At 38.5% G+C, this 21706-nt stretch overlaps 2 protein-coding genes and 6 non-coding genes across 8 annotated transcripts in view; 1 reads left to right on the top strand and 7 right to left on the bottom strand.

The window, feature by feature from the left end:
- The window catches only part of LOC110439496 (uncharacterized), a 484284-nt gene that overhangs the window by 324048 nt on the left and 138530 nt on the right, over nucleotides 1-21706 (top strand). The window lies entirely within an intron of this gene.
- LOC137489764 (uncharacterized) overlaps nucleotides 1-21706 on the bottom strand; it is a 144034-nt gene that overhangs the window by 74876 nt on the left and 47452 nt on the right. The gene's annotated exons all lie outside the window — the stretch shown is intronic.
- LOC137494918 (5S ribosomal RNA) lies at nucleotides 4135-4253 on the bottom strand. The gene has a single exon (XR_015487626.1). It is a non-coding gene; the product is annotated as a 5S ribosomal RNA (ribosomal RNA).
- Nucleotides 12728-12816, bottom strand: trnar-ucu (transfer RNA arginine (anticodon UCU)). The gene is given in 2 exon segments: nucleotides 12728-12763; nucleotides 12780-12816. It is a non-coding gene; the product is annotated as a tRNA-Arg (tRNA).
- Nucleotides 13250-13323, bottom strand: trnat-cgu (transfer RNA threonine (anticodon CGU)). Its single transcript has one exon. It is a non-coding gene; the product is annotated as a tRNA-Thr (tRNA).
- trnat-ugu (transfer RNA threonine (anticodon UGU)) lies at nucleotides 13510-13583 on the bottom strand. The gene has a single exon. It is a non-coding gene; the product is annotated as a tRNA-Thr (tRNA).
- Nucleotides 14327-14415, bottom strand: trnar-ucu (transfer RNA arginine (anticodon UCU)). The gene is given in 2 exon segments: nucleotides 14327-14362; nucleotides 14379-14415. It is a non-coding gene; the product is annotated as a tRNA-Arg (tRNA).
- Nucleotides 14852-14925, bottom strand: trnat-ugu (transfer RNA threonine (anticodon UGU)). Its single transcript has one exon. It is a non-coding gene; the product is annotated as a tRNA-Thr (tRNA).

The following is a 21706-nucleotide window of genomic DNA, read 5'->3' as shown; positions in this document are numbered from 1 at the left end:
TTTTTTTTTGTTTTGTTTTAAAGCCAGCCTTAGTGCATAACTCAGGCCCTGTGTGCTCTATAAAACTGAGGACAGTTTTTGTTTGTTACCAGCATATGTCAGGACGCACGAGAAAAAAGAATTTTGTCTTCATCATTTAGTATGCAAGAATCATTTTAGTTCAACCGAAGGGTGGGAAAAAACAACACAAGTTTCCTACCTGTCAAAAGTGAAAAACAAGATATTACAAGGGTTATTATCACAAAAATCATAATTTTACTTCTTCATAACCACATCAAAATCATAACAATATATCAAAAAAGCAAATAGCCCAGTAAGACTTTTTTCCATTTTATTTTTCAATGTCCAAACGGCCTTCACACTTTAAATGTAAAATAAATAATGTACAAATATATATAAACTGCAATAATATATATATATATATATATATATATATATATATATATATATGTGTGTGTGTGTGTGTGTGTGTGTGTGTGTGTGAATTTTTTTTTTAGAAAAGTAATGTGCAAAGTCTAACAAAAGATTTTGAAAAATGACTAGTTAAAAAAAATGTCATTTTGTAAATACGTTATCGTATTTTTTTGAATTTTGGAATTTCATGACCCAAATTTATTGCATTTGGCACTTACAAGACATAGAAGGGGATTACTCATTTACACAAGAACAGAAAAAGCTGAAAATGGACTAATTTTGTTGTGAAGAACCTAAGGTAAATGATGATGTAGCTTGTTTGGCTATCTGGAGCAGCGCACAGAGCAAATAGACAATAATTGCCCTTGTATGTTTATAAAATAGGAGTTCATACCTTATGATTTATTCAAAGACTTTTGGACAAGTGACTGTAAATTGTTGTGGAAAAAATATTCTGGTCTGCTAAATATTCAACGCGTAGCTGTGCATTTATACTTCTGTGCACTGTCTCTGTTGGTCTGCATTAACACTTCCGAAACGCTAGTTGGCAGTGAGGTGTAAATGTTCCTCTGTGTCGAGTTTCTTCGCTGGTGCTTTGTTTTTCCTGAACACTTCCTGAATGTACAAGTGACTCAAACTTGCTCTTTTTGAAGCAGAAACCGGCGGACGTGCAACAACTTTACTATGAAGTAAACACAAAATAAACTTTTTATCTGGAGCTTCCTCACGGGACTCCACACTTGTAAACAATTGCTCTATTGGGCTTGCGCGGCTCAGTCCCGCCCAGACTCGTCAGCGCTACTAAGCTGACCAATCACAGAGCTTGCGCTACGCGTCGTTGTGATGTGTAGTTACATTTTTTGAGAGGTGCACGTCAGCGATTGCCACGGCGTAGGGCTATGCGTCAGCGACGTAACATAAGCATGGGCTTGACGCAGAAGTATAAATCAGCCTTTAGAGGGACTATATCAGAAGAAAGTCTCTTTCCAAACCCACAACCGGAATGCAGCATAAGGTACCAACATATCAGTACAATCAACCTCACTAATGCAACAAAAAGTTGCCTTTCACAGTCTTTACCAAATGTCAACATCCCTATGTTGCACTCCAGTGGAGAGGCGGAACCAAACATCTCCCCTTTATTTGATTAGAAAGGAGTAAAAGATACTGTCTCCTGGTCTTAAGATGATTGCTCCCACGTTGCCAGACGTACTACTAAGTACTGTCTGGTGTTGGAGCGAGCAGCAGGCTTTTAAGCCACCAGTAGAGCCTATTCTTACAGTATTCGCCAGCTTTGAGATGATCGTTGGTTCCATTAAGCACTCAGTTCAAGTCCTCTTTCCCTGTGAGTATGTGAACCCTGCAGCTTCGATAAATGTCCATTTCATACCCAGAAACATAACCAATATAGTATTAAAAGATAATATTGTAGATTATAGGATTAAAATCCTTAATTTCAGGTCCTTCTGTTTGCACTTCTGTCTCGTAGCACAGATAATGACCTGCTTGAAACCCTTTTTTCATTCGTGTCATTCTGATAACAAAGAACAAGAGAGGAAAAATAGAAAAAGAAAATAGAAAACAACATAAGAGTACTTGCATAGTATAGTAATAATTTTTGGCATATATATGTAAGAGTCTAAGTGCCAAAATAAAAAACTAAATATCCTCTAACTACCTGCCTACACTATTCATTATTCTAAAGGTCTGTCTACGCTTGAAATCAAAGAAAATAAAATACATGTTATACACTATCTCCCTTACTTTTCCACAAAACAGGAATAACATAAAAACAAGAACTACGGCACACTCAAAAACAAAAGAAAAAAAAGGTTTGATATTAATCCAACCAAGTTTGTGGTAACGTTCTCATAAACGGACCAATCTAAGGATTTTGGAAGCATATTTTCATAGCCATAGTCACTGTTGAGGTGGGCTTGCACGGTTCCTTGTACTTGCACAGTAACCATGTGTGTGGCAGCAGCACTGTCTAGCATTGATCTGATGAATGACACAACACAGCAACAAAGTTAAGCAAAAACAAGTATGGTAACCTCCAAGTACTCTACAACTTTATCAACCATTGTCCCCAAGATCCAAATATGGAGGCAAACCAATTACTCAAGTGTTTGTCTTTTCCAGCATTTTCCTTGACTACTATCCACCTCTGGAGTTTAATTTTTGTAATGTTGATGCAGCAGTGGTCCCCTTCAGCTTATCGGTCAGCTTTTCCCTTTCCAGTAAAGCTGAGAAGTCGATTGTTGATAGGTCTCATTCCATTATCCGATTGTCCTTTATCTGGGGAAAGATTATCTCTTTACTCATGTTCACATATGCATTCTGTATTATCATTGACAGTAGCATGATTTCCTTCCATAGTAGGGTCCTCCTGTTGTTCCCCAGAGGCCGGCGGTTTTACATAAATCAACAGGTCCGCTGTTTCTCCTCCAACCAGTTCATGTTGTCCATGTTGAAATTCAAGAGAGTCATTACTTGTTATATGCTGCTTATGTACTTCCTGTGCTAGATCGCAATTATTTTTACTGTTTCTTAGCTTAGGAACTCTGGTACAATGGTTTAAACGGTACCAGGTGTTGTTTTTGTTTTGAACTTGTAATGCAGTTGATGTTGCTCTCACTACTGTATAGTAGAGCTGGGCGATATGGCAAAAAAAATATCACAATAATTTTTTACATATCAGTTACTCCCCAATTACTTAGTTTCTGTTGTATCTCATCATCTTGTATATAACTTGGCAAGTTCAGAAAAGATACCATTTTTTCTGTTGCACACAGCTTTTTCACTTCACATTCTTCTCCATTAATCATCAGTCCGTTTATCAATATCTCGCATTTTTTATCACTTTCCATTGTCAGCTCAAATTCATTATTGTTTTTTCTTCTCGGTCCAAGTAGTTTGCCAATCCTGACTTTGTCTTCCACTACTTTAATTATGTTGTTTATAATTGAGTTTTCAATGTCTCTTACCATCATTGTTAGTGTGGCTTCCTTCTTGTACTCTCTTTGATACCTTGCTTGCTTCTTTAGTTTGTTCAGCATCTGTTGTTTTTGACTTAAAGCATTCCTTTGTCCTTCAATATTCTTTTCACTTTCAATACTTGCATTTGATTGTAGATCCCCTTCCTTTTCTTGGCCACCTCCTTTTCCTTCTTTTTTCTTTGAAACAACTGTTGCCCATGTCTCATTGCTGTTTTCTCCGTCATCTTCATTTCGAGTCCTTTCAAATATGTTTGTAGGATTTCCTTGTTCCCCGTTCCTTGGTTCATTTGTTTCCAGTCTATTCTCTTTCTCTGTTGTGTCCATGTTGTTGTTTTCTAACCCCAAAACAGTGTTACTGTTTGGGGTTAGTAAAAATAATCTTTAGCTGAAAAAACAATTAAAGTAAACTTTGTAATACTAAAACTAAAAAACAAAACTGCCAAAATGGAAGAGCCTCTCTCTTCCTTCTGCCAACTCACTTCCTGTAGTGCAACAACTCTAACTCACACTAGAGGGCGTGTCCAGGGTGGTATGGCCGTAAGCGAGAGAGGCTGTCAACAGTTGGCTATTTAAAACAGTCGCAGCACCAGGGACCGAGCGCAGCTCAGCTGGCATCGACACAGCACCGACAGAAACAATGCCCTTGAAGGCGAGAAAAAATAATGGCAGCGGAGCTGTGACACGGGGAAGCCTATCCGCTGCCAAATGAAGGACTTCGAAAAGCTTACAGCACCTGGTATTCCCAGGCGGTCTCCCATCCAAGTACTAACCAGGCCCGACCCTGCTTTACTTCCGAGTTCAGATGAGATCGGGCATTTCCAGGGTGGTATGGCCGTAAGCGAAAGAAGCTGTCAAGAGTTGGCTTTTTAAAACAGGCGCAGCACCAGGGACCGAGCGCAGCTCGGCTGGCATCGACACAGCACCGACAGAAACAATGCCCTTGAAGGCGAGAAAAAATAATGGCAGCGAAGCTGTGACATGGGGAAGTGTATCAGCTGCCAAATGAAGGACTTCGAAAAGCTTACAGCACCTGGTATTCCCAGGCGGTCTCCCATCCAAGTACTAACCAGGCCCGACCCTGCTTTACTTCCGAGTTCAGATGAGATTTTTTTTTTTTTTATTAAGAAATATTCATACAATTACAATTTTACATTTTACACATATTTGCACAAGATGTTTCATTTCAGAATGTGATGGTGTAGTGCAGCTGATTGATATGAGTAACCAAAATGTGATGGTGCTGTGCAGCTGATTGGCATTGACATCGGCCAATCGGCACGTAGCACCGCCTTTTTAAACCTGATTGGTTGGTGCTTGGGATACGTCACGTCCGACTCCGACGCACTGGTTTGGGTGTCTGTAGCCGCGGCTACAGGTAGAGGCTCTGCGCTCGTTCTGAATTTTTTGTAAGTTGTTTGAATCGACCCACGTTAAGCTCTCTTTTGGCATTGTTCTAGTGCATCGTGTGGCGGTGGCTTTTCCCTTGGCTGTGGTGGCTGGATGACTGTTCAGTTGCAGGTATGTGATGGCTTTGAACTGGCTGATGTAATGGGGTTTAGCCGCATTTTAACCTGCGTGTTTCATGCTGTACAGCTATTAATTCCGGCACCTCGCTGTATTGTATCGACCAACGCGTGATTAGAACGTGTCTGAGTGTGCGCCCATTGGTAAGTGAAGCACGTATGATATGGTGTGATCATTTAAAGGACCATGTTAATGGGCTTGTTTGCGCTTTTCCTCCTTAGGATCCTCCCTTTTCCCCTTTCTTTCTCTCTTACGTCGGATCTTCCTCTGGTATCATTTGCTTACTAGCTCCCGTGTTCATCGCTATTGCCGTGGTTACCAGAGACCGTCTGCAACTGCTGCTAATGCTAACGGCGGCGTATTGGCTGCTGCTTGGACACCACCAATGCAGCTGCTAGCGGGGACTGCCTGCAATAACTCTTAGCGTGCTGCTTTGTGCTCCCCTTCATTCTTTCATTTGTTTATTTGTGTTGGATAATTGATTTGTCTACATTAGCATTCTTCTGTTTTTTTTGTTGTGTCTTTATTTATGCAAAGTATTGATTTGTTTTTCGTTATTAAGAGTATTCTTTTGTGAGTTTAGTCTTATTTCTAGTAACAGTTAATGTTGGGTCTAGTGTAGGTCAGATGGTGTAAATACAGCTGTAGCTATCTTTCAATTAGATCATGTAAAGTAAGTGTTAACCTGATTGACCCACTTATTTGTGTTTTGTTGGTTATTTATTTTTATTTTTATTTATTTCAGGAACTGAGGTTTCCCCCGGTGGATGACGGGTCACTTTCCACTGGTGGTGGTGTTTCTCTATCGTGTGCTGTGGACACTGAGTGCGTGATAGCGTGATTTTTGAGTGCACTGTGGTGTGTGCGCGTGTGCTGGGGTAAAGTCTGTCCACTCGTACCCAGTCAGTGGGAACCTCCAATCCTGGTTTGGTTTTGTTTATTTATTGTTTCTTGTGTTTAATAATGAAGTGGGAGTTTTTGATGTGTTTTTAAGAACCGTACTATTTGATAGTTTTATTCCAAATAAATATCTTTGTACTTTTTCATTAACTCACGTCTCTGTGCCTTTCTGGGAGAAACGAACCTGTGTCCTTTTCTAATAGTTGTTTCCCTGGGTAACTCCTGGGGTGGCGTAGTCGGTTATTTTTATTTAAAAAGATTTAAACCTGGACCTGTCAAACGTGCCCAGTGAGTACCATGACCTGAAGGGAGTGTTCAGTAAGTCTCAAGCTGCTTCTCTGCCTCCTCATCTTCCCTATGACTGTGCAATAGATTTATTGCCAGGTACCTCTCCGCCTAAAGGCAAGTTATACTCACTTTCTATTCCTGAGAGGGAGGCCATGGAGAAGTATATTTTGATTCTCTAGCGGCCAAGATCATACGGCCCTCTTCTTCACCGGTGGGGGCAGGGTTCTTTTTCGTAAAAAAGAAGGATGGGTCTCTTAGACCCTGCATTGACTATCGAGGGCTAAACAGCATCACGTTGAAGAATACGTATCCTTTGCCGCTGATGTCTTCAGCGTTCGAACGTCTGCAAGGGGCGTCGTTTTTCACGAAATTAGATCTCCGCAACGCATATCATTTAGTTCGCATGAAGCAGGGCCATGAGTGGAAAACCGCCTTCCTTACCCCTAGGGGGCATTTTGAATATTGTGTACTTCCTTTCTGGCTTTATAATGCTCCTGCGGTTTACCAAGCACTCGTAAATGACGTGTTGCGAGACATGATAGATCAGTTTATTTATTTCTACCTGGATGACATTCTGATTTTTTTCTCGTTCTCTCCAGAAACATGTGCAGCACGTCAGGCGAGTGCTTCAGCGGCTGCTAGAGAATGGGCTTTTGTCAAGGCGGAGAAATGCGTGTTCCATGCACAGTCTGTTCCCTTTCTAGGACACATTGTGTCAATCGAGGGGGTGCGCATGGATCCAGAGAAGGTTCAGGCTGTGGTAAATTGGCCAATTCCGTCTCGAGTCTCGTAAGGCCCTGCAGAGATTTCTGGGCTTCGCCAATTTTTACCGGCATTTTATTCGCAATTTCAGCCAGCTCGCCGCTCCTCTGACGTCCTTAACCTCCTCCAAAACTCCCTTCAGGTGGTCGAGTGTAGCACAGGCTGCATTCTCCAATCTGAAGAACCGCTTTGTTTCAGTTCCCATTCTAGTGACACCTGATCCCTCCCGGCAGTCTGTGGTGGAGGTTGACGCGTCAGAGGTGGGGGTGGGCGCTATCCTGTCCCAGCACGCCGCCTCGGATGACAGAATTCATCCATGTGCGTTTTTCTCTCATCGATTATCTCCCGCAGAACGAAACTACGACATTGGTAATAGGGAGTTGGTGGCGGTCAAACTCGCTTTGGAGGAGTGGCGTCATTGGTTGGAGGGCTCGGGGGTTCCCTTTATCATTTGGACCGATCATAAGAACCTCGAATACATCAGGTCCGCCAAACGACTCAGCTCCAGGCAGGCTCGGTGGGCATTATTTTTCGGACGTTTCGATTTTACCATCTCTTATCGGCCGGGTTCCAAAAACATCAAACCTGACACGTTATCCCATCTTTTTGATTCTTCCGAGCGCAATACGTCTCTTGAGCCCATCGTTCCCCAGAGGATTTGTATTTCTGCAGTGACATGGGAGATCGAGAGCAGGGTTCGCACAGCCCTGGACGGGGTAACGCCCCCGGTTGGATGCCCACCTAGTAGATTGTTTGTGCCGGAGGGGATTCGGTCTGACGTCATTCGATGGGGACATTCCTCCAAAGTGGCTTGTCATCCAGGGGTGAGTCATACATTATTCTTAGTTAAACAGCGATTCTGGTGGCCAGCTATGGCACGGGACATACGCGAGTTTGTTTTGGCCTGTTCTGTTTGTGCTGTTTCTAAGACTTCTAATCGCCCCCCTGCTGGACTCCTTCAGCCGCTGTCAGTGCCTTCGAGACCCTGGTCGCACATTTCGCTAGATTTCGTTACCGGTCTCCCGCCATCTGGTGGCAATACGGCTGTTTTGACCGTTGTGGACCGGTTCTCGAAGGCTACTCATTTTATTCCTCTGCCCAAATTACCCTCAGCCAGAGAGACAGCGGATGCTGTCATTAATCACGTCTTTCGCATTCATGGCCTCCCGACGGATGTGGTTTCTGACAGGGGGCCTCAATTTGTCTCTAAATTTTGGAGAGAATTCTGTCATTTATTGGGAGCGACTGTAAGTCTTTCTTCTGGTTTTCATCCTCAGAGTAACGGACAAACCGAAAGAGCCAATCAACATCTCGAGCGCATGTTACGTTGTTGTGTTTCCCAGAATCCCTCCTCTTGGAGTCAGCAGCTCCCATGGGTGGAGTACGCACACAATTCATTACCAGTATCGGCTACGGACCTTTCTCCGTTTCAGTGTAGCTTAGGTTACCAGCCACCAGCTTTTCCCAGTCTGGAATCCGAAGTCGCGGTTCCCTCCGCCCACGCCTTTGTCCAGAGGTGTCGACGCACTTGGAACAGGGCCAGACAGACCCTCCTCCAAGTGGGTGCGCACACCAAGGCTAAAGCCGATCGCCACCGGTCGAAGCCTCCCGTTTACGTCGCCGGTCAAAAAGTGTGGCTTTCAACTAAGAATATTCCCTTGCGTTCCGTATGTAATAAACTTGCACCTAAATTTATTGGACCATTCACTGTCATCAAGATCATTAGTCCGGTGGCAGTCCGCCTTAAACTTCCTCCAGCGTACAGGAGAATACATCCCGTGTTTCACGTTTCTAAATTAAAGCTTGTTTTTCATACGGCGATTAACCCGCCCACTCCGGTTCACCAACCCCCCCAGGAGGTGCTCTTGAGAGAGGGGTAATGTCACGGTTGCAGGTTTGTGCGCTTTTCCGGAGTGTCTGTTTGATCACGTTGGTTTGTTTTTGTTCTCCTCATGTATTTGTTTTGATCACGTGTGATGACGGCACTCAGCTGGCTTGATGAGCTCGCCAGCTGAGGCTCATATTCGGGTCTATATATGGGCCACGTTTTCTGTGTGTCTTTGTCAGTTCGTTATGTGTGCTTATGGTGTGCTGTTCTGTCTGTGTGCTTAGGATCTGAGGACTAATTTCTGGACCCTGTTTCCCGTCTGATTCCTGCCTGATCTCTCCTAGCACTAGCACCATTCATTACTTGATTTTTGTTTGACTTTGTCAATAAATATTATTTTGTTTAACTCGCACTTGGATCCCTCTGAACATTCATTTATTCGTGACAAAATTATAAAAGGGCCTTGTAGATGGAGATTTCATCCAAGATGGCTTCATGATCCAAAATTTATGGAGTTCATTCGTACTCAAATTGATTTATTTTTTAAAACTAATCTGAAAGAAACATCTGCATCTATAAGATGGGAAGCCTTTAAGGCTTATATAAGGGGCCAAATGATAAGGTACACATGCTCTGTCAATAGAAAAAGGAAAATGAAATTACAAAATTTAGAAGAAAGAATTTGGAAATTAGAAGAAGATATATATTCTGATTTGTCAAATTCCAACATACTTAAACAGGAACTGCTTATTCTAAGAGCAAAATATAATGAAATATCTGCAACAAAAGCTGAAGCCAGTTTAATCCGTCTTAAACAAACATTTTATGAGTATGGAGAAAAGGCAAGTAGACTTTTGTCTTGTCAGATAAAACAATTACAATCAAGTAAAGCTATACATAATATTTATACAACAGCTGGTAATCTGACTTCAGACCCAGATGAGATTAATGAAACTTTTTCCAAATTCTTCCAAATGCTATACAATACAGAATCATCAGAATGCAGCATGGACCAAACTTTATTTTTAGATGATCTTTTGATTCCTTCTATAAGCATTGAAGCCAAAAAAGAACTGGAGGAACCTCTAACTAGTAAAGAAATTTTAAATGCTATTGTGAATATGAAAAGTGGTAAAACAGCTGGACTAGACGGGATACCAATTGATATATATAAAGCCTTTAAAGATAAATTAGCAGTTCCTTTGTTAGAAATGTATGAAGAGTCGATGTTGGAGGGCTGTCTTTCTCCTTCTCTAAGAGCTGCATTAATAACACTCATTCCTAAACCCCATAAACCCTTAGACAGATGTGAATCATATAGGCCAATTTCGTTAATGAACTCCGATGCCAAAATTATAGCCAAGATTTTAGCCCTTCGATTGGAAGCTCATCTACCGTCCCTAATAGGAATGGACCAAAATGGCTTTGTTCGAAACAGACAGGCCTTTCATAACATCAGGCGAGTACTAAATATCGTTCATGAGATGGATGGCTCTAAAGATACAGGTATTTTATCGTTAGATGCAGAAAAAGCATTTGACAGAGTCGAATGGTCGAATGGCTCTTTCTTAATGAACAGGAGAGACAAAATCCAGTAATACAACACCCTTATGAAACTTCTGTAGACGGATTTGGATGTTTGGGAATCAAAGTTACTCCACAAGTAAAAAATCTTATCTCAGCCAATTATACTCCTCTGATAACTCAGGTAAACGAAAGTTTGAACAGATGGATGTCTCTTCCTCTCACTACTATTGGAAGGGTGAATACCATTAAAATGAATATTCTCCCTAAATTTCTATATTTGTTTCAGTCAATCCCCCTGACCCCTCCTCCTTCCTTTTTCTCAAATATGAAAAAGGCATTTATTAAAATTATTTGGAATAATAAGCTTCGCTTATTACTCCTGTATCTTCCTTATGAACGAGGCGGGCTGCGACTCCCTAATCTTTTTTGGTATTTTAAGGCAGCTCATCTAAGATCTGCATGTTATTGGTTTGCTGGCTCACCTAGCATTCCATGGATACAGATTGAAAGAAAATGTACAGGCAATTTGAGTCTTGACACATATTTATGCTCTGATTCTTTAAAGAAACTCAAACAAAATACATCTAACCCATTTGTGAGAGCCACTATTTTATCATGGCATGAGTCACAGGTTGAGCTGGGAGAAACCCCGGTACTTTCTAAATTCTCTCCCATTTGGTGTAATGCATTATTCGTACCAGGGAAATCAGGCAAGGGTTTTAAGCTGTGGTTCCAGAAAGGCTTGCAAAAGATATCAGATCTTTATGAAGATAATATATTGATGTCCTTTGAAACCTTAAAGGAAAGATATAAAATTCCTCAGTCTCATTTTTTTAAGTATCTTCAGATCCGTAATTTTATAAGATCTAAAAATCATTCATATCAGTGTCCGACCCTAAGTAGTTTAGAAGAAATTGCAGTTAAAGATCCCAGTGCCAAATACAAAATTTCTACACTATATAGCAAATTTGTTAATGCTTCCAAAGAATCTACAAATCATAAAAGACTGGCTTGGATTGAAGACTTTCAAATAGATATTACAGAAAATGAATGGGAAGAAAGTTGTCTTCAAGCGCAAACATCAATCAACACCCGTTTTAAATTAATCCAATATAATTGGGTAATGAGAACATATATAACACCAGAAATGTTAAATAAATTTAATAGAAATATTCTGTACATTTGTGGAAAATGTTTGACTTACAAGGGCACACTGTTCCATTGTGTTTGGCAAAGTGAGCACTTGCAATTCTTTTGGAAAGAAATAATTGGTGTAATCTCTAAAACTATTGGTAAAGAAATCCCTGTTTGCCCTAAAATCTGTATCCTTGGTCTTTTCCCACCTGCCTTATCGCTGAAGTCATATGAACAGAAGTTTATAAATCTGTGTCTATTACACGCGAAGCGCCTGATTGCCATTCACTGGAAAAGTACTCATGCTCCATCTTTGTCACTCTGGATTAAGGAAATGTCTTCCTGTATAGCAATGGAAAGGTTGACTTATTCAATCAAACAAAAAATGAACATATTCTACAAGATTTGGGACTTCTTCCTTCATTTTTAAATAACAGTGCACTGACTGTTTAGTAATCCCAAACAATGTGACTGTTAAAATACACTGTGTTTGTAATGACTAACTTTAATATACTTTCACTGGAATGTATATGTTGAAATGTCAATTATTTAATGGTATTTATTTTTTATATATTTTTAATTTTTAACAAAATTGCCCTTTTTATTTTTAACTTTAAGTTTATTTTAGTTAATCTTTATTTTCTATTTATTTGTTTTTGTATTACTTTCCTCGCATGAGAATGCATTTTTTTATTCTATTCCTTTCTTTTTTTAATTTTTAATTTTTATTTTGAACGTCGGGATGGGGCGGGAGTTCTTTGATTGGTATTTGGTTACTAATACAGTAAGAATGTATCACAACTTTCTATAACAATAAAAGTGTTAAAAAAAAAAAAAAAGAAAGCCACTCTCCCATAATCTGAAGGAAAGGTACAGTTTGGATTTGAACCTAGCACCTGCTGTTCCCAAGACAGGTGCTCTGGCCAACTTAGTCTTAACACAAAAAGAAAAAACCTCTGGATACGATACTTCCAAACGCAGTTTCATCTAAGACAGTGGGGGGGGGAAGCAAAATTTACTGTGCTTTCTACTCAGTTACTTTGCACATGCATAAAGAGGCTCTTGTACGACAAATCCAAAAGGCGTGATCTCAACAATAGGTGGCAGTTACTTTTCCCCAAAACCACAGGTTGCCGACGAGTCATTCCTCAAGCCCACTAGGCCCTACACCGTTTTCTAATCTCCCTTATTTAAAACAGCTCAATTAAGTCATCGGCTTTATTGTAGAGTACCCCTAGTATCTGAGCCTGCACTGCGCAATGAAAGAAAGAAGCAAAACGGGATGGACAGATGCCTAAAATGTTAGAAACGCACCACACCTTAAGTCAGTGAAGAAAAAGAGCAAAGCTTGCAACTCTGGTGGGACTCTAACCCACAACCTTTGAATGGCTCAGCTCACAACCTAGAAGTCCAATGCGCTATCCATTGCGCCACAGAGCCCAAGTGCTCTGCTTCCTCTAGAACTGTTGGACAGAAAGCACTTTTTAGTACTCTCTGGCCCATGAAAGAACAGCCAACTGCGGACAAGGCACTGCTGGAATTCAAAGCCAGGATCTCCTGTTTACTAGACAGGCACTTTGACCAACTAAGCCACAGCGCCAAACGACCTCGACACATGCTAAATGTTTAATTCCAAAAAAAAAAAAAAAACTAACAACGGTAGCGCTGCATGTGGGAATGTCTGGACTTGAAATATTAAAGTCCAATTGGTTAGGCATTACCACACTATGCTATATAAAGGCATCGTCCAAAGCCCTCTTGAACGAGCAGCGTTCTTAAGGATTTGAGTTTTGTTAAGAAACCGACTGCTAAACATCCCGCTGCGTAAACACTCGTTACTCTTAACAAAAAGCAAACACGAAACCTGTACATTAGGCACTGCTGGGATTTGAACCCAGGATCTCCTGTTTACGAGACAGGCGCTTTGACCAACTAAGCCACAGCGCCAACGCTGAATAGGAGGCAAGACGTATTTGGACACAGAGACTAAAAAAAGACAGCAAGTCTTAAAATGGCAAGCAAAGAGGTTGTTTAACTCTATTTGTCGCACTATTCATTACGCCTCAAAGATATACAATTTTATAATTCATTCGGGTGAGCTCTATGAAACAAGCACACGCACCACCTGGACTAAGGCGCTGCTGGGATTTGAGCCCAAGATCTCCTGTTTACAAGACAGGCGCTTTGACCAGCTAAGCCACAGCGCCACAGAAATTCATAGTAAGAAACATTTACCCGATAACAAAAATCGAAGAAGAAAAAATAATACACAACAAAAACCAGCATGTCAGGATGCAGAAAATGCTAAGCCGGACGCGGTCCTTTAGAGTCTGGATGATCATGTCTCAAGCCTGGCCATGTCATCCAAACCCAGAGTCAGCTCGGAAAATGGAAATCAGGACAAACATATGCTATCGGCCATTGAAAGAGTTTCAGATCAGAAAGCCACTCTCCCATCATCTGAGGGAAAGGTGCAGTTTGGATTTGAACCTAGCACCTGCTGTTCCCAAGACAGGTGCTCTGGCCAACTTAGTCTTAACACTAAAAGAAAAAACCTCTGGATACGATACTTCCAAACGCAGTTTCATCTAAGACAGTGGGGGGGAAGCAAAATTTACTGTGCTTTCTACTCAGTTACTTTGCACATGCATAAAGAGGCTCTTGTACGACAAATCCAAAAGGCGTGATCTCAACAATAGGTGGCAGTTACTTTTCCCCAAAACCACAGGTTGCCGACGAGTCATTCCTCAAGCCCACTAGGCACTACACCGTTTTCTAATCTCCCTTATTTAAAACAGCTCAATTAAGTCATCGGCTTTATTGTAGAGTACCCCTAGTATCTGAGCCTGCACTGCGCAATGAAAGAAAGAAGCAAAACGGGATGGACAGATGCCTAAAATGTTAGAAACGCACCACACCTTAAGTCAGTGAAGAAAAAGAGCAAAGCTTTCAACTCTGGTGGGACTCGAACCCATAACCTTTGAATGGCTCAGCTCACAGCCTAGAAGTCCAATGCGCTATCCATTGCGCCACAGAGCCCAAGTGCTCTGCTTCCTCTAGCAATGTTGGACAGAAAGCACTTTTTAGTACTCTCTGGCCCATGAAAGAACAGCCAACTGCGGACAAGGCACTGCTGGAATTCAAAGCCAGGATCTCCTGTTCACTAGACAGGCACTTTGACCAACTAAGCCACAGCGCCAAACGACCTCGACACAGGCTAAATGTTTAATTCCAAAAAAAAAAAAAAAAAAACTAACAACGGTAGCGCTGCATGTGGGAATGTCTGGACTTGAAATATTAAAGTCCAATTGGTTAGGCATTACCACACTATGCTATATAAAGGCATCGTCCAAAGCCCTCTTGAACGATCAGCGTTCTTAAGGATTTGAGTTTTGCTAAGAAACCGACTGCTAAACATCCCGCTGCGTAAACACTCGTTACTCTTAACAAAAAGCAAACACGAAACCTGTACATTAGGCACTGATGGGATTTGAACCCAGGATCTCCTGTTTACAAGACAGGCGCTTTGACCAACTAAGCCACAGCGCCAACGCTGAATAGGAGGCAAGACGTATTTGCACACAGAGACTAAAAAAAGACAGCAAGTCTTAAAATGGCAAGCAAAGAGGTTGTTTAACTCTATTTGTCGCACTATTCATTACGCCTCAAAGCTATACAATTTTATAATTCATTCGGGTGAGCTCTATGAAACAAGCACACGCACCACCTGGACTAAGGCGCTGCTGGGATTTGAGCCCAGGATCTCCTGTTTACAAGGCAAGCGCTTTGACAAGCTAAGCCACAGCGCCACAGAAATTCACAGTAAGAGACATTTACCCGATAACAAAAATCGAAAAAGAAAAAATAATACACAACAAAAACCAGCATGTCAGGATGCAGAAAATGCTGACAAGCCGGACGCGGTCTTTTAGAGTCTGGATGATCATGTCTCAAGCCTGACCATGTCATCCAAACTGTTGGAATATCTATCTCTATTCCATGCGTGTTCAAGAGAAAAGGTCAGGAGAGGGTTTTCTTCAATGCCAAAAATATTAGTAATTTATTAGATACAAATGAATAGTTCGATGACAGAGCTCTGGGTTACGTTACCCCGATGCAATACAAGAATTACATTCAAGAGGTTCGCAACTGACTTACATTTCCTGACTCCAGTATATATATACACAACTGATCTTAACAGGTGGAGTTTTGGTTTAACGTCACTTATCAGTCATTCTGCAGTCCCTTGGCTCTTTGCAACCCCTGGACATTACTTCCTCTTTCTGCAACCTTTCTCTGCATACCAGAACTGAACAATTACGTGCATCTTTAATATATTTCACAACTTCTACAAGCATCAGGACAACATGTGACATGTCTAGACTATAGTTCTGGAACAAAGGCCCCCACCCTCAATTTATTCTTATTCTGCTTTTCCACTTGTCAGCAGTTCTTCTAAAAAGTATGCAGCACAGTAAAAAAGAGGAAGTTTGTCTGGTCAAGACGTTTTATATTACAAAAGAGAAAGATTGATTAATCTGTTTTTAGTCTAAACATTTTTCTAATAAAAAATAATAAAAAGAATAAAAATAAAAATAAATTCCTTTTCTCCAACAATTCCCCTTTTCTGCTCCTCTCTGGAGCAGACAAAAACAAAATCAGATAATCAAATCCCCACAAAAATGTCCAATTGTCATTACTGCAGGCCTTTGCCTAAATCCCTGTTTTACCTCTTATTCAAAACAATCTTTAACATCCTAGTGCTCCTTCATTATGTTAAATGATGCCCAAAAACCCTTTTAACTCAATTTCTTTAACTTTTCTGGATTCAGTTTATAATTTTCACACTCTTGGTTCTCCTCTTCGGTGGTGCAGTCTCTTCCTTCTTGAAGTCACTCCGATATCTTCTTTTGCTAAGGATTATACTTGCTATATTCAGGCTTATTAATCCCAACAATCTTATTAACTTCCAATTATCCCATAATAAAAATTTTCCATTCTCATACACTTTATCAATAAAGGTAATTTATTTTTTCTTCTTCTTCTTCCCCACCAAAATTAAAATAAGAATGAGAATAATAAAAATGTAAATAAAATTTAAAAACTCCAACATTTAAAAAATAAAATCTGATCAAAAGGAAATGCACCCCCATTGAAAATCCCACAGTATGAATAAAATCTAAGATCAACACTTGTGAAAATATGATTGGAATTAGAAATTCAAAATTCTAACAACATAATTCAAATCAGCAATTCACTAATACAAATTATAATCCCCCTGCTTAGTTCAGACTGAATTTCAACATTTTAAGTCATTATTGAACCAAAATTACAATTGAGATTTAGGATGAAAAATCAACAGCTTCAAAGTAGGATTAAACTAACCAATTATTAAAATGAAAAGTTCAGAACTAAATCATAACAAGGTTATTAAACTAACAACTCAGACTTGTCACCAAATTTTAAAACCAAAATTCAAACATATTTAAACTAGAGATTTCAAAAGGTTCAAAAACAACAATGGCTTAAAATAAAAATCTTAAAATGTCTTCAAATTAAAGATTTAAAAACAACAATGGCTCAAACTAAAATAATCTTCAAAAATGTGTTCAAATAAAAGAATTTTAAAATCGTCTTCAAATAAAAGAATCTTAAACTCATAAGAATGTGTTTAAAATAAAATTATCTTAAAAATGTCTTAAAATAAAAGATTCAAAAAGCATCTTAAAATAAAAGATTTTTGCATTGAAAATGAAAAATATAAAAGCATTGAATGTCTTAAAATAAAAGATTATGAAAAAACATACAAATGTCTTAAAATAATAGAACATTAAAAAGGTATTAAAATAAAAGATAAAAAGCATAAAAATTTCTTAAAATAAAGTATAATAAAAAAAACATTAAGAATGTCTTCCCATAAAAGATAAAAAAATATGTCTAAAATAAAAGAATAAAAATAATTCAAAAAATTCCTAAAAACTAACGTGTGTAAAATAAAATAATTTTAAAATGTAATTGTGTTTCAATTTATTTTTTCTCAATTTTCTCCAATCTAATTGGTCCAATTCATTCATTCATTCATTCATACATTCATTCATTCATTCATTTTCTTTAAGGCTTAGTTCCTTTATTAATCTGGGGTCCCCACCGTCAGTAAAATGAAACGCCAACTTATCCAACATATGTTTTACACAGCGGATGCCCTTCCAGCTGCAACCCATCTCCGGGAAACGTCCATACACACTTAATCACACACTTTCTGTCAGATTGTCATATGCTAGTAAATCAGTCTTATTTTCTCTTTCTATTCTAGAATTTAATGTGGTTTTCGGTTCCCCTTTTTGTGTTGGGCTGTATCTAATATACAGTTGGCCTCATGCATTGGTGGTGCAGCGTGTTCAGCTCCCACACCAATACATGCTTACACACTCCAATTAGATATCAGATATCCCCTTTTTGTGTTTTATCCCCCTTTCGGCCTGGGCCTAGCTCCAGACTGTTTTTACACCCCTATGTTAACTTTCAAGTTACTCCGGCCAGCCTCACACCTTCAGCAACCTGTTTAGAAAAGTCTGAAGTAAAGTTGTTAATTGGTCATATTCTAATCTCTACATAAGTAAGCTACTGCACGTCCAAGCTGCACCAGGTCCCCAAAACTGCAGTCCTGTAAACAATGCAAAAGTCATTAATTCCATTGTTTTGTTCCATAACAAACTAATGCCCCTCAACATTATTTTTATCCAATTCAGTTTGGTCTGTGCACAGAATTTTGCCAATTGTGTTTAAATTTGTATTAATTTTCTCTACCTTTCCCTGTAATTATTAGTCTTACACCATCCCTAAATTCATGCTTCAGGCCCATTACTTGCTGCAATTTCAAATATTCATTATTTCAGTGTTCATCATTATCCAATCTAATTCTTACTCAACATCTATTTGTTTCCATTCACTATAGCTGTTAATCATGACTAGCACATATCTTTTCATTCACCTGTTCTCCCATATCTCTATAATCAATTATAACCTCACCCTCATTCTTCTCTTGCAGTTTCTGATATCTCTAAATATAATTAAAGTCTATAATTCATATTAGTCTTATTACCATGTGTTATACATTCACCAGTTTACAGTTATTTGAAATTGCTTATTTATTTAGTGATCTGACTCCACCTATCCCAGACATCACTTGTCCCAATATTATGGCGTGTTATCTAATCACCTATAATTTTTTATTTACTTCCTTTAAATCTAGTTCCATATAAATGTCATATAGCACCTGCCTAATCCCAATCAATTAGGTGTCTACTGTTTTTCTGCACGTAAACTTTTATCAACATACTAAATCAACACCACTCTCTCTGATAATTCAAAAATCAATCACTTTACATTTTTTATCAGTATGACCATATTTCTGCATACACTATTAACCTCAGCTTTAAAATCTATTCTCCTTAATTGCTTCTAAATCATAAACTAAACACAATCTTCTTTTGTTTGTTGCTTTCTTGTAAAATTGTATTAAAATTAAATTAGTCACATCTATGTTTAGAACTCAGATAAAATTTAGCTTAAATAAAATTTCTAAAACAGATTCCATATGACCTTGTCTAGGTGTTTCTCTTAATTGCTCAACGACGTACACTATTAAAAATTGTCCCGTTAAAAAACAGTAAAATACTGGCAGCTGCAGTTGCCAGCAATGTACTGTTATTTTACAGTATGTTGCTTTAAAAATACATGGACTACATTGATTTACACAATACTCAAGTGAACTCATTTTGCTCACTGAAAGCAACTGCCTCAACTTGGTCAACTGCTGAATGAGTTTATGAAGTAATGTGCTATATATGCTTAGAAGCATACTTATAATGATAACTTATTTTAGTTAATTAAAAAAGTTCGGTTTAACTCTAATGTCTTATTTTTCACAACAGCACACATACATGTAAATCTGGAATCACCAGAGAGATTCTGACTGCATCAGCCACTAAACAGCCGCTATCTTTAAATAGAGAAACATGCAGAATAACATTAGCAGTTCATTGTTCATCTTTAACTCATACACTGGCTCTACTCTCCTCCACAACGGTGACAGACAGAAGAAATTAGCTTCAGGTTTTACAGTAAAATACTGTTTTTTCCTTGATTTAACAGTAATCTACTGGCAGCTGTGGTTGCCAGCAATATACTGTTTTTTTACAGTCTACTTCCGTTGTGTAAATTAACAGTATATTACTGTTAAAATACATTTTTACACTGTGTTTTTACCTCTCACACCTTTAACCCTTTAAACCCCAGAGCATATACTTCAGTTTTAATTGAAGTGTCCACACTACTGAGTGTTCAAGAAACATGGAGCAAAGCTGAAGTAAATTCATTAATTAACTGACTAATTAAATGATAATTGAGGATTAACAATGAACAAATGAAGAAATACTGAAGGGAAAAAACAAGAACAGAACATACAAAACTTTAGTCACAGCTTTATAATGAAATAACCTGAAGAACAACAAATGATTAAATCCTTTAAATGATCAGCGGATGATTAAACAACTCTACAAACATCATCACCAGCTACACTTATTACTTAATACATGTATTTTTGTATAACATCTACTAAAGTTCTTCTTGAGAAAAAGTGAAAGTTTTACGTCACCATCATGGAGAACAGAGTTTGCTTTAGTTGGGCTCTTAGCCCTGTCATTTTTAACATTTATATATCTTGGCTGCTGCAATTGTTAAGAACTTTGTTTAAAAACTTCCTTTGTTGTGGCAAGCCAGCCAAAAACCTAAATAAGATCTGGTGATGTTCATGTTGCTATTAAATGGCAGAGTCTGTTCTCATTTAGTATAATAAAATTTACTGCTCCTATTCAATGATTAATCTATTGTTTTACATTATATGTCTTTATATGGCAATGATTTCTGGAAGTTTTTAAGAATATCTTGGACAATAACACTGCTCTATAGTGTAAATCGCACTCAAAGAGACATCTATAATCAGCATATGAACCTCAATAATGGTGACAACAAATTTAACAAAATTTAACAAATTTAACAGTTTAACTCACAAACAGGCAACTGAAAGTCTAAACATAAACAACAGCTGAATCAAACACAAATAAAGAAAACCGTTAGACCATTATACAACATTTGTTTATACCGCAATGCATGCTGGGATATTTGTACAGTGCCACTCCCAGCATGCATTGCAGCATGAAACATTTGAATTGTTACCATTGTTGAGATACAAGGTCAGATTCATGAGGTCTGAGTGTGTATTTGTCATAACTGAACTGGTTTTTTATGTTATTTCTTGACTGTTAAGTAATTACGTAGGTATCTTTTCCACTTCTCATTAATTAAATTAATACCTGCAACTAAGCATAAAATCTATTGCATGAGGCCCTTCATTCAGATTTAAACCAAAACATTTATCAGAACTAATTTCAGACTAATCGATTTCTCTATTTATTGACTTCCCAACTTTATTGCTACAGTACAAACGTTTTGTAAACTCTGTATTACAGCAGTTGGAAATTCTTCTTAAATGAGTTCAAGGGTGAAGAACCCAACTAAATCAGCCCCTCACTCCATTACGGTGACACAAAAAACACCTTAATTTCTGTTGGATCTCAATGAGAATAGTATGGAAGTCAAATCAGTCAGTAATAAGTGTGTCTGCTGTTGTTTGTGGAGTTGTTTAATGATCCTCTGCTGAGACTGAAGCTGTTTTATTTTATTTGATTTTACTTAATGTTGTAACTCAAGTCACTGTTTGTGTTTCTTGTTTATTTTCTTCAGTAATTGTAATTATTAACAGCAGGTGTTCATCAGTGTCTGAATTCACTCATTAGTGTTCATTAAAACTGTCTGGTGAACTATTTTAGTTAACTAGTGTATGAAATAGTGAACAAGGACACAAAGCGTGATTTCAAACACAGACTTCAAAACATCGAATCTGAACTCTGTTAGCTCACAGTTTTCTGCAGTTGGTTACTTTCTCGAAAACAAAAATGTTACCCAGAAAGCACTGTTTTTAACAGAATATAACTGTTTTAGTGAAAAAACATTATTTTATCGTAGAATCTGACCGTTTTTTAACAGCAATTTTTTACAGTGTAACTACTTTTCTTATATATAGTGATGTATACTTAGAATGGAATGACATTATGTTATATAATAAATCGAACCTTCATTAAAACACTTTTCTGTTGTTCAAACAATAGCCCCACCACTGGGAGTAAAATAGTATTACGTTGTATAAAGGGTTAAAATAATATTGTCAACAGCAGGTACAAAATTAAGCACTGAATGAAAAACTGAAACT

This window comes from Danio rerio, chromosome 4 (assembly GCF_052040795.2).
Source record: "Danio rerio strain M-AB ecotype USA chromosome 4, GRCz13ab, whole genome shotgun sequence".
NCBI classification, from domain to species: Eukaryota; Metazoa; Chordata; class Actinopteri; order Cypriniformes; family Danionidae; genus Danio; species Danio rerio.
This window is presented reverse-complemented; position numbering and strand designations above follow the sequence as displayed.